We start from the raw sequence: 13,424 nt of genomic DNA on the forward strand, positions 1-13,424 counted from the left end.
ATTATATTATATTATAAAATATAAGACATACGTGTAATATAACAATAAAATCTATATAATATAATAAAATAATATAAGAAATAACAAATTGTATGAAAACTCATACTTCAGGCTAAAGTATCTGAATAGCTTGTTTTGGGACAAGAACGAGCGCTCGCCTTGATTGGTCAGTGGAGAAGCACGTGACCAGGGAGTCACGCGCTTTCCAGGAACCCGTCAGGAAGAAGATAAACAAAACAAACCAGAGAGGAAGACGGCGTGGATTGAGAAGAAATGACATTAACTTTTTCTAAACACGATTTAAATTTGGAGTTACAACCATTTTTTCTAGCACATGGGTTCCTTAAAGGTGAGTCATCTTTTTTACTATGACAGCGCAGTGAAGTGTGTGAATATAGCTGTTTAAGGATGATAAAAACATTGTGTCTTGTAGTTAGCTTTCTGGCTAAGTTAGGCTAGCAGAGGGGAGGGACACGGAGGCCATAGTGTGAAAGCAGCGCTGTAGTTCCTCTTTATACCCTAACCTGTTCTCGTCTGTTTATCTCACTGACAGAGCGATATTTTGTATTGTGTGGCATCCTGGGGTGCCCGTTTGTCCTTTCAGATCAATATTTTTTCCCGTAGTTGCTTAGCTGGCCAGTCATTGGTGCTGAGTAAGGGCAGAGATGTTGTTTGTTAGCTTTCAGTTACACAAGAACTTCTAGAACATTTCTTCTCGAGCTGGTCCTGCAGGACCACAGCACTGCACCTTTTGGAGTTTTCTTTTAGTTGACAAACCCAGTCCAGAACTTGATTAATAAGCTGATAATATAAATTACATAAAGGTTCTCAGAATTAAGAACTACTATTCTCAGAGGATTAATATTTGTTGGTGAAACTGTCCTTTATTTACCGGACATAAATTATTAGGCTAGAGTTCGTTGGTTTTATGATCCCACTTGGTTGAGCCTAGCCATGAATATATCAAAAACAAGGTGATTTGATGTATATCAGTCGAGTTAATCAGTGATTTCTAGACTTTTTTTTGTATTCATAGATGTTTTTATGGTGTCTCACTAGAAGTCTGCAAGGGTACACGCCCCCCCATCAGCACGATGCAAAGTCAAATGAAAAAACACGGTAGTTTCCGCCACATCTAGAATGACTTTGGGACATTGATAACTATCTGAACTGATTTTAATGTGTTTTGATCGTGCACCAAACAAAAAGATCGCTTTAAAATGCGTTGTGTGATGCATTTGAATGAGTCGTGAGTCGTTAATATCAAGTTCATTTGCCTGCTGTATTGTAAAGGGTTTAAAACTGAGTGTTTGTCTGTAAACTAAAAGTTTACGGAAATAATGTTTTGCATTCCATCTGTTTACGTAACGTGTGGAGGCCTGCGATATTGTTTGTTGCCCGTCCACTCAACCAAGCTTTGTGGGGCGGGGCGTGATTGACTGCGAATTGGTGCAATCATTTACATGCGGAGGCGGGTTATGAGTTTGCTTACAGCCAATCAGAAAGCGCCATTGCGTGGGTGTTGTCGCAGTATCACGGCGGGTTAGGTTGACGCCATTTGTTTTTGAAGGGGGGGCCATGTTGAGTTCAGGGTGTTGTGGAGTGTTAGTAGGTCAGAATAAAGTAGGATCTCACCCACAATGAGCGAATTACGCGAATCGTTAAAGCAGCATTCCTTTGGTTTAATGCAGATGTGTTCAATCGGTGAGGTCTCACAAGTGTAGAAATGTGAACAGTCATGAGCTGTTTAGTAGGTCATCTGACTTCATATAAACATTGCAGAGGTGGTCACCTAACTGTTATAGGAGGGATAGCATTACATTTGCAAAGCTTTCAGCTTGCTATTTATTCAGGGTTTTATTACAAAGGCACGTGTAGCTTGATAAACAGACAAAAAAAGCGAGCAAGCACTGAATTTTAAGTGCAATGTCATGACAACAGAGGCCTGATAGGAGATGCAGATGTTTTATGGCTTTTCTTTGTCATGAAATAATAATAATAAAAAAAGTCGAATGGTCAGCTATGAAATTGAGCTTATATTTTGTCTGAAGTGTGTGCTCTTCCTAGTATGAATAGGTGAATGAATATGGGTTTTACCCAAACTAAGGTTTGAATTTCTCAGATGCCTGTTGTAAAATGAAAATTTTAGTTCACTTCAAATGTTAACACATTTATTATTTATTCATACTCATGCTGGTGCAGTCTTAGTGATTTGAGGGCACTAGCATAACAACTAGCCTATGTACTCTTTTACTTTTGTAACTCTTATTCTGCTGTCTCTTTCTCTCATAGTTTGTAGTTTATTTACCCCTTCACAACTTGTCTATATGGGATGTGTTGCTAAATTCAGTAAATAATTAGTCAACCTGATTAGGGCTGCATCTAGTGATTATTTTGATAATCGATTTAGTTGGCCAATTATTTCTTAGATTAATCGTATTGGTATAAAAAAATACCAATTTTCTTTATTTTATTTTATTTACAATATGCACTATTCCACAACTTGCCCAATGCTGTCCTTCAAACAAACGTGCCAATTGAATGCAAGAGGAGTTTTTAAATCCCTTCATTAAAAATGAAGATAATAACAAAGAAAAACACAAACTCAGTGTTAGCAAATAAGAGGAATGTTTTGCAGGAACACACACATTCTCTCTGGACACTGTCATTTCTTTTTCCTATAAATGAAAGAAACGTCTTACATTTATATTCAATTACATGCAGTTATATCCCCGTAGAGTTACCGCTTTCATAAAATACCTGAATTACATGTTGACTTTGAAACCTAAATTTAACGTTAAACAACAAAAATTAATATTTTTTTGTGCTGAATTTTAATTGTCTCTCTCTTCTAAAGCCCAAAGTGTACTTAAATTTTTTACGCGTATGCAAGGCTCAGCGTACAGTGTGCATGACGCGAATTTCGGCATCAGAAAAGTATGCGCACTGCTGGATTTTTGTAACCGCGCATACTTTGTACGTGCAGGTCGCGCACATGCATTTAATTTTTTTGCAGTAAATAGTTTATCCACAAGGTGGTAACTATGCCCTGGGGCACTGATTCACAAGGTAGTGAAAGAAAAACTGCATAAACAGAACAGACTGGAACGCATGCAAGCTACAGCAACAATGAAGCCCTTAGACACGAGATTGTGCGAAAAGGTTAGAAAGTCATTTGTACAACTCTAGCATGAAAGAATACAAAGATGTTTACATGGGTTGTAACTTGTGGCGAGAGATTGCTCAAAACTGCGTCGAACGCCTGTGTATGCATACGAGTCAAATGAAATATACATTGCAAAGCAGAGCACGTACACTGGCGTACACATTAAAAAGAAAAAAAAAATGATACACACGGCTTAATGCGTCCCATCTGTTTGATGCGCATACGCGTGCTGGCGCTCCTACAGTAAAGTCTGAAGTTTAATGCAGACTATCAGGACTGCTAGTGATGTCTTCATTATTTAATGTATGTTTAATGAATAAATATTTCATGACAACACATTTTTGTTACAGCCACATTTAAACGCTTATGTCAACATTGAAATAGTTGAAACTTGATTTTTAATTATGATAACATATGATATAAAAACTGCCTTATGTGGAATTTAAATGTTATACAACGTTGATTATTAAATAAATTGAATGATTTAATTCATTATTAAATAAACGTTATTTTCAATTTCGGTGTTTCTGTAAAAAATTAATTTAGGTGTCAATTATTCGAAAATTCTCCTTTTGTATTTCACTTAAAATTTGTGACATGTAATGGAGGAAATTATAGATTTTTAAAAATAAACAGTCAGTAGTTTATAGAAATAATCAAAAACCTAATAAAATTTTCCATTCGTCTTTCAGATAGCTTCAGTTGTCCTTCGCCTCTGTGTAAGGAGCGTGCTGTTGCCGTCTCAGCGAGCAGAGACCTCTGACATTTGCAGAGTAGTCCATGCATTGAAGCCTGGACTGCAAAATGCATGCTTGTTTGTAATTAGCTCAGACTGTCCTTAAAGGTGCAGACAGACATTGTACTTGGTTGTAATTGAGCTAATAATTCATAAACATAAGCCTAAGTTAAACTTGAGTTTAATACGCACTAGACTGTCTCCTGTCATACTTCCTGTGTATTAGCCACAGTGTGTCTAGCTTTAGCACAAAGGCCACCAGTTTGATCACAGCACGCCTCGCCTACGCATAAGATTCTTCAGCTTGTGCATAACAAAGCGGCGGCCTGTAAGTGCACACTGCAAAAAACTAGTATGTGACAAAGTGAAGTTTTAGTTTATGGACATGCTAGACTTTTATACGGGCAAAGTTTGAATATTGCAGATAAAGTAGACTATTTTTTAATATTGATTATTTTCAAGGTTTCATTCTTTCTGAATTTCATATTTTCATCTTAGGAACTGCATTTCTGGTAACAACATTCTGTGAACCAACTTACAGAGAGCTATTTATTTTCTTTTATGCCTTTCAGTTGATTAAAAAAAAAAAAAAAAAAAAAAAAATTAAAATGCCATGACTCATCAAAAATGACCTTTTTTGAAACTTGAAAATGTTGATTACCTAGACTTTCAATGAATGGTCAAAAATGATGAGAGATTATTAATATCTTCATTTGCATTCCAAAAATGAACAAAAGTCTTGTGGGTTTGGAATGACATACATTTAATAAAAATATATAAAGGGCTGATTTTGTTCATATAATATTCAATATATATCAGTGGTTCCCAGCTGACTAGAAAAGCAAAATAAATACACTTTAAAAGAGGAGGAGAAAGGCTTTTCTGTGTCTTGAAACAAAAGTCAGTTGAATTCAGCTGTTGCTTGGGAGAAACTAGACAAATTAGGCATATACCGACATGGACGGATAAACAAGAGTACAAACCAGACTGCATTAAAAACTGGTTCACTTGCAGTGAGGATTAATATGGTTTGTGCAGAGCACAGTGTGTTTTGTGCAGTGAATTATTGGCTGCCGAGAGCTTAGAAGTTCGCACACATCCGTATTGCATGCCCGGAAAGCAGCGTCACAGACAGCACAAGAATACTGAATGGAGTTGTTTTTTGCTTCTTCTAATTCACACAAAATTATATCAAAATGGCTGTCTTGGTGAGTATCCTTGTAAATATAGTCGGTTATGTCTTAAATGAACTTAAACGGCTAAGAAATAAAATGCTTGTGTAACAGAATATTTGATCAGTGCAGCTCTTAAAGTGACAGCAGCCTAATATTCCTGCTGTTTTAATGCTAATCAAACAAAAGACCCAAAACATTGCTCCCTACTCTTGACAAAATAACTTTTGTAACTTTTAATAAGTATTAATATGTATTTAATTTATACAGCGAAGAATATGCAGTGTTACTTTTCAGTACATTTTTTTGTTTAAAAATAACTGATGATTTAGTATGTTGGGTCGCCACTTCATGAAGTGTAGTTGTTTCACTCAAGGAGCATTGGTAATAAACTCTTTACTAGTCACCTTTGACCTTCAGTGATGCGTCCTTCACTGTATGTTTGTACAGTTACGAGCCACTGTGTTTGGTTTTTCAGGAACTAGGCAACTACAGCAGATTGTTAACACACTTGAGCAGAAACTAGTGACCCTTATTATTTTAAATTGGAAGTATGTCATGAAGTTCAATGCAAATAGACCATCTAAAGGGTTGTTTTCAATTCTAGTGGTACCTCAAGTGCTTCCATAGGCTCAAAAGCGATCCATTATGGTTTTCTTTACAGGTGTGTTTTGTAAAATAAAAGGTTAGTGTTGCTTTGATTTATTTCATACAAATTAAATTGCCCAATATCTGCACAGTCAGGGAAGGCTTTTAGGTCGTGTAATCAAATGTTCATTTAAATGAGGGGACCATTTACATGAACACTGTTTTCAACTAAAAATGTAAAACTTTTTATGTGTTTTAGCCATTCAGTTATATGACAATGGCATTTTGGGGGCCTGAAAACGGGAAAATTAACATATATATGTGAAATTCATCCTCTGAGGTGGTGTTAATTTCTTTGCAAACCAAACTTGGATTTGATTGACTGACCTCAAACTCCATCAGGGGTATTCAGTGTAAAACCATAATTTCTAAAGCTGCAATCATGTTTCCTCTGGTCTATAGTCTGTTACTCCCAGATCATATTGAGAGACCTTTCATTCCAGCCGCTCAGGGACATGTATTCATGAGAACAATGCTTGTTTACTATACAAGATAATGTTTAACAGCTGCTATCTTTTCATCCGTTTCTCCTCCTCTTTGTTTAATCTGTCCTTCTATATTTTTACATCATCCAATGTGTTGCTATTAGTCTTTGGTAGGCTATCCTATCAAAATTAGTGTTGGTAAATATTGTGAAGGCTTAATTCTTCAGTGATACTGTACTTTTGATGTAAGCCTGCTGAGTAGATCCTCCACATAGCCCTCCTTATAGTGATCATGCTGAGATGAGTTATATCACAACACAAGGATATATTATGGCATGATTGCTCAAACAGTGAGCCTGTTGTTCAAGATAACACCGCAAATGGCTGCCTCAGTGTGGAGCTTTCCAATTCTTTTGCTGTTTTTGTTTGTTTGTTCTGTGTTAAGTTCGTTTTTTCCTACCAGTTTCACCAGAGACGAACTACTGGACATAAGGCAACGCAATCCAGATAACATTTTTCCGGCTTTTGATTATTCAGACGTTTTGTTTGAACGTTCTAGTCAGAAGGCCAGCGGTTCTGTTCAAACAGGAAGCACGCCGACACGCTGGTTAAGCTCCACGAATGTGGCATCCTAGTGTATCTCCGATCTCTTCCTAACAAAACGGATGAACTACTCCTCAACCACACAAACAAAGACTTTTCAAAATCTGCTGCTTTGTGCTGTTCAGAGAGGATTGCATCACGGAGTCAATGGGGAAAACGAAAAGCGGTAGACAATGCTTTTGCATTAATAGAAGTTGGTGTTCATATATAACAATTCTGAAGAAGATGTGCTTTCCTAATTTAGAGGTGCTATTCATAAACTGTGAACCTTTCTACTCGCTGTGGGATTTTCCTCATTCATCCATCCAGACGCGTGTGTGAGCACGGCGCTACATTCATTTCAATAATGATTCAATAATGATTCAATAATGATAAACTATAGTTTACTGGAAAACTCAAACAGCTTTGTCAAGCCAAAGATGATGCTTACAGAAGTGGGGATAAAATCTTGTATAACTAGGCCAGAAGCAGACTATCAAAGGAGATCAGAATGGCTAAAAGAAGCTACTAAAGAAGAAGCTGAAAACCAGTTATCAGGATGACCCAACGACCCGGCATCAGTCTCGACAGGTCTGAGGAACATCACCAAGTATAAGTCACCACCCCCACGATCTTTGGAGAATCAACTATGATATGGCTGAAGATCTGAATGTGTTTTACTGCTGACACACACCCCCTACCTGCTCTTACCTGCACTTCACACATACACCAACACCTCCTGCTGTTCAACCTGTGCTTAAGGTCTGTGTGAGCTGAGTTTCAAAAAAGCTTCAGGTCCAGATGGTATTTCACCTGCCTATTTAAAAGTCTGCGTTGACCAACTGGCCCCAGTCTTCATGCACATCTTCAACAGATCATTGGAGCAGTGTGAAGTTCCCTCCTGCTTCAAATGCTTCACTATCATTCTGGTCCCCAAAAACCCCAAAACACTGGACTTCATTTGAGAGACTGGTGTTGGCCTACCTTAAGGACATCACTGGAACCTCACTGGATTCTCTTCAGTTTGCCTACAGAGCAAACAGGTCTGTGGATGATGCCGTCAGCATGGATCTGCATTTCATCCTGCATCATCTCGACAGACCTGCGATTTATGCAATGATCTTATTTGTGGACTAAAATTTGTCTTTCAACACCAACAGACCAGATCTTCTATCATACAAACTGACCCAGCTTTTTGTGCCCACCCTAATCTGTCATTGGACCACCAGCTTTCTGATGGATAGGCAGCAGTAGTGAGACGGGGAAACTCACATCCAGGAATCTCACTATCTGCACTGGTGCTCCTCAGGGTTGCGTCCTCTCCCCACTGCTCTTCTTACTGACTGCACCTCTAAAGACCCTTCAGTCAAGCTTCTGAAGTTTGCAGACGACACCAGAGTCATCTGCCTCATTCAGGATGGTGACAAGTCTGCATACAGACTGTCTGGTACAGTCAGAACATCCTTAAAGCTGTAAACTGTGGAGATGATAGTGGACTTCAGGAGGAACACCCCTGCACTCCCCCACTCAGCATCATGCACAGCACTGTAAAAAAAGAAGTGGAGTCATTCAGGTTCCTGGGCACCACCATCTCTCAGGACATGAAGTGGGACAATCACATTGACTCTATTGTGGAAAAGGCCCAGCAGAGGTTGTACTTCCTTCACCAGCTGAGGAAGTCCAACCTGCCACAGGAGCTGCCGATTCAGTTCTACTCAGCCATCATTGAGTCTGTCCTGTGTTCATTTATAACTGTCTGGTTTGGTTCAGCCACCAAATCGGACATCAGGAGACCACAACGGGCAATCCGGAATGAGCAGAGGATTATTGGTGCCCACCCTCCAGGACCCGTACTCTTCCAAAGTGAGTAAAAGTGCAGGTAAAATCATCACAGACTCCACTCACCCTGGCCACAACCTATTTTAACTGTTGCTGTCTGGATGGTGCCTCGGATCGCTAGGCACTAGAACATCAAGGCACTTGAACAGTTTCTTCCCGTAAGTTATTGCCTTCCAAGTGCAATACCCCACTTTTTGTGCAAAATCTTTATTCATATTGTTATTAACAATACTGTAAATGTTCATTATCTGTAAATGTTTATTCTGACTAAACCTTATACTTTTTAATATATATATATATTTTTATTCTTAAATGTTATGTATTTTGTTATATTTATGTGTGTGTACTGGAAGCTTCAATACCAAGGTCAATTCCTTGTGTGTGCAAGCACACTTGGCAATAAAGCTCTTTCTGATCCTGATTCTGTTTCTGTGTCTCTTCCTCATTTCAGTTTCCTAAGGCAGATGTCTAAACACTCTTCCAGACTGAATTGCCCTGTAATGTCCGTTTAAAGGGATAGTTCACCATACCCCATAATGAAAATTATCCTGTAATTTACTCAACCTCAAGCAATCCAAGGTGTATATGACTATCTTCTTTCAGACGCACACAATCAGAGATATATTTAAAAATGTCCTGGCTCTTCCAAGTTTTATAATGGTAGTGAATGGGGGGTGTTTTGCAGTCCCAAATAAATGCAACCATCCATCATAAATATAATCCATATGGCTCCAGTGTGTTAATAAAGGCCTTCTGAAGTGAAGCAATGGGTTTTTGTAAGAAAAATATCCATATCAAAACTTTATAATCTAAAATATATAGCTTCAGACGACCAGACGACCATACATTTACTGCGCAAATCGACTTGCGCCAAATGAGTAACCTTTCACGCAATGTATGACACAGGATGTAGGAGTATCGTAAGCTTAGATGTCTCTCGCAGTTCTAACAAAAAGGGCTGGGCAACAAACTCAAGCTCCTCTTCTCTTATATCGAAATCCTCCAACATTTCTCTTTAAAATTTCTCATTTTAGACTTCTAATTTGTGACCGGTGTTTTGCTTTGCTTTGCTTTGCTCTGTGCTTCCGCGTTCGTCATTGCTTCATGCGTTGGGTCAGAGTTCACTCTTTTGCCGCAAATCGATGCGTATGGCCCTCTGCAGGAAGCTAGTTATTTTAGTTAAAGTTTTAAATATGGATATTTTTCTTACAAAAACCCATCTCTTTGCTTCAGAAAGCATTTATTAACCCCCTGGAGCCATGTGGATTGTATTTAAGATGGATGGATGCATTTATTTGGGGCTTCAAAACACCCCCCCTGTTCACTACCATTGTAAAGCTTGGTAGAGCAGGATAGTTTTAAATATAACTCAGATTGTGCTCGTCATATACACCTAGGATGGCTTGAGAGTGAGTAAATTATTGGCTAATTTTAATTTTCGGGTAATCTATCCCTTTAACAGCCCAGCCCTAGTTTTGAATGATGTACATGTTTATTGTTTGAGTAGAGCTCAATGCAAATCACTATTATTACCGCTTCCGAAAGGGTTTTTTTTTGCAGTGATGCCATAAAACAGGGGTGCCCAAACTCTGTCCTGGAGTGTCATGAGAGAGTTTAGCTCCAAGTATGTATGACTAGTAAGATTACCTTGATTAGCTGGTTCAGGTGTGATCAGGTGTGTCTTATTTTAAATTTAGCTTTTTTTTTTTTTTTTTTTTTTTGTATAATTGTATTAATATTAGACTTTTTAATGAAATTCAATAATTATAATGATACTGAATTAAAAAAAACAAAAAAAAACAACAACAACAAGCCAATAAAATACTTTTGAAAGTATTGAAAGTAACACTAAAATCGGACAGAAAATTGGGTGGCATATATTTTAGGCCATTTTTTGTCTTTTGGCCAAAAAACGAAAATGACATTTTCGGTCGACTTGTAATGTACCTTTTACAATGCGTTGTATGTTCTCATTATAATTAGTGCTGTCAATCGATTAAAAAATAAACTAGTTAATCACAGATTTTTCTATAATTAATTATGATTAATCACACCTAACATTTAAAGTTTTTAGTATATTTTTATACTAATTTCACGTTTAATCTCCAAATTAATGTACAAACAACATAAAGATGGTATATTTAAAAAAATAAAATTAATCTAATGGGTAGGAAATACAGAAATGGACTTCACTGAATAAATTATCAAATATAGATTAATCCTTGTTAAAGCTTCAAAACTTATTAAGTCAGGAGCAGTGAGCGATTTTCTCTTTGTCTTTTGTTCTTTGATTAACATTAATGACAGACATCATAGCAGCAGGTTTATTAGGCTGCTGTCACTTTAAGATCTGACGTACATGACGTGGATCTGACAAACATCCTTTTATGGTCATTTAAGACTTTATTTAACTCCTTGTCTGATTACGAGGATACTTGACATAGCAGGCATTTTGGCATACTTTTGTTTGTTTTTGTCAGTTCAAGCACGAAAGAGAGCTCAATGCGGCCGGTGCGCTGTCTGAAGCGGCTTTCTTTGTGCATGAGACGTGTTTGTCTTTCACACAGACAGGAGATTCACAGACAGTGTTCCAGTACAGCTTTAAATTCTTTTTATCGCATTTGAATGGTTTAATAGCACTTGAATGAAATATAGTGTGATCGTACAATGTAACGCTAGCTAAAGGATGATGGAGAGAAACGGATGCTGTGTTAATTGCATTAAATATTTTTAATGCGTTAAACTGAAAAAATTATTTGCATGTTAACATTAATTTTGACAGCCCTAGTTATAATGCTTATGTTAAACCCTTAGAAAGTAAACTTTGACAAACAACCAATTTAAGATGCAACAAGGAATCTGCAAATATTATAATGCATTTAAACTTTGGTTACAATTATTTATGAAAAAATATAATGCATTGAATAATACATACTGAATACCTTTTTATAATGCATTATACTTAAAGTTAAGTGTTACCAAACATTTTAACAATCGAAAGTCTTTTTTCCACTCTAAAGAACCTTTTATGCAATGGAAAGTTTCCATTATGGATGTTAAAGTTTCTTCATGGAACCATCGATGCCCATAAAGAACCTCTAAAGGGTCAGTTCACCCAAAAATGAAATATCTGTCATTAATTACTCACCCTCTTGTCGTTACGATGGCGAGTAATGACATGACCCTCCCTAACCCGCAAGACATTCGTTCATCTTCGATGATGCTGACGCAGGAGCCGGCCAATACAGAGTTGGCGTTCTGATGTAGAACACGGAATCGCTGAGCTGAGTTCACTGCATCAACTGCATAGGAGACTGACAGGGAAGAGGAAAAATTGTTGAAATAAAGTCATTATTTTTGTTTTGTTTTTGCGCACCAAAACTATTCTCGTTACTTCATAACATGAAGGTTGAACTACTGTAGTCACATTGACTATTTTAACAATGTTTTTACTACTTCTCTGGATCTTGAATGTGGTCATTTCATTGCTTTCTATGGGAGATTAAAAAAAAAAAAAAAAAACTTTCGGATTTCATCAAAAATTTCTTATCTCATTTTCATGTCGTACCAAACTCGTAAGACTTTTTCGTTCCGAGAGATTTCTCTCCCTCCATTGACAGCTACATTACGACCACTTTGATGCTTCAAAAAGGTCATAAAGAGATCGTAAAACGAATCCATACCAATTGAGTGGTCCAAATTTAGTCCAAATTTTCTGAAGAGACGCTTTATATGATGAACAGATTGAATTTAGCCTTTTATTCACATATAAACTCTCATCAGAACACACATAAGTTGTGGTAAACGGAAGCTCAAGCATGTTTTCTTTACGTGCGAGAACCAATGAGTTTCATTCTCGTGTTACGCAGCCTGTTTGAGCTTCCGAAAGAACCAATAAGGTTTGTTTTTGGATGTCAAGCAGGTACTATTGAGCTTCTGTTTATGTTCAATGTTCACATGTGAATAAAAGCCTATAAATTAAGTCTGTTCATCACATAAAGTGATCGTGTGAACTAAACCATTCGATTCATATGGATTAGTTTTACAATCTCTTTATGAACTTTTTGAAGCATCAAAGTGGTAGTTGCATAGACTGCCTATGGAGGAACAGAAATCTGTCAGTTCCTCTCCAATCTTCTGGTGCTTCTCAAACAGAAGGCCGCATCCTAATAAATGCTGCCTATCACCTCCTACCTCATCATAATTATACAGAGCCCCGGACATGACATGCAGGAACAAAAATAGTAGGCTAAATCACGCGCACGATTTACTATTTCGGGAACGAAATAGTAAAATGTGCGCGCAATTTAATAAATCGAGGGAACAAATTATTAAATTGTGTGCACGAATTAGTAAATGGAGGGAACGAATCAGTAAATTGTGCGCACGGTTAAATTTTTTTTTCTTGCATGTCACGTGCGGGGCTCTGTATAATTAAGGCGTAGTGGTGACTTTTATATGCATTCAGTGTGTAAATATGATCTTTCTGACATGACTTGAACGCGCTATATGAGTTCGGACATATTACTCCATTCATGTACTGTTTTTGCTTACTATATATTAGGGAAGTAGGCATTTTCAGACGCAGTGACAGCTTTCTTTTTGCTAAAAATGAGCAATATGAAAAAAACGCTTTTGTATTTACATTACAATGGTGTCGAGCTGCACAATTAATCATTAAAAGATTGCGATCTCAATTCTAAAAGACAACAATCTCAGTTTATCCAGAAACGTGCAGCTCTACAATGGTGCATAATCTCATTTCATGAACAACTGTCAATGGTTGAATCAAACTTGATAGTTTTTTCATGTTTCATTTTTTTAATTTTGTGTATAGATCAGTGAAATCACAGTAG

The 13,424-nt window shown here is 37.3% G+C and overlaps 1 protein-coding gene across 2 annotated transcripts in view; it reads left to right on the plus strand.

Annotated features, from left to right (window-relative positions):
* The first annotated feature begins 220 nt into the window (after positions 1–220).
* The window catches only part of crebrf (creb3 regulatory factor), a 44,309-nt gene continuing 31,105 nt past the window's right edge, over positions 221–13,424 (plus strand). For both annotated transcript variants that reach the window (XM_067375730.1, XM_067375729.1), the window contains exon 1: positions 221–349. The gene's annotated coding sequence lies outside the window, so the exon portion shown is untranslated. The remainder of the gene's footprint in view (positions 350–13,424) is intronic.

This window comes from Chanodichthys erythropterus, chromosome 22 (genome assembly GCF_024489055.1).
Source record: "Chanodichthys erythropterus isolate Z2021 chromosome 22, ASM2448905v1, whole genome shotgun sequence".
NCBI lineage: Eukaryota > Metazoa > Chordata > Actinopteri > Cypriniformes > Xenocyprididae > Chanodichthys > Chanodichthys erythropterus.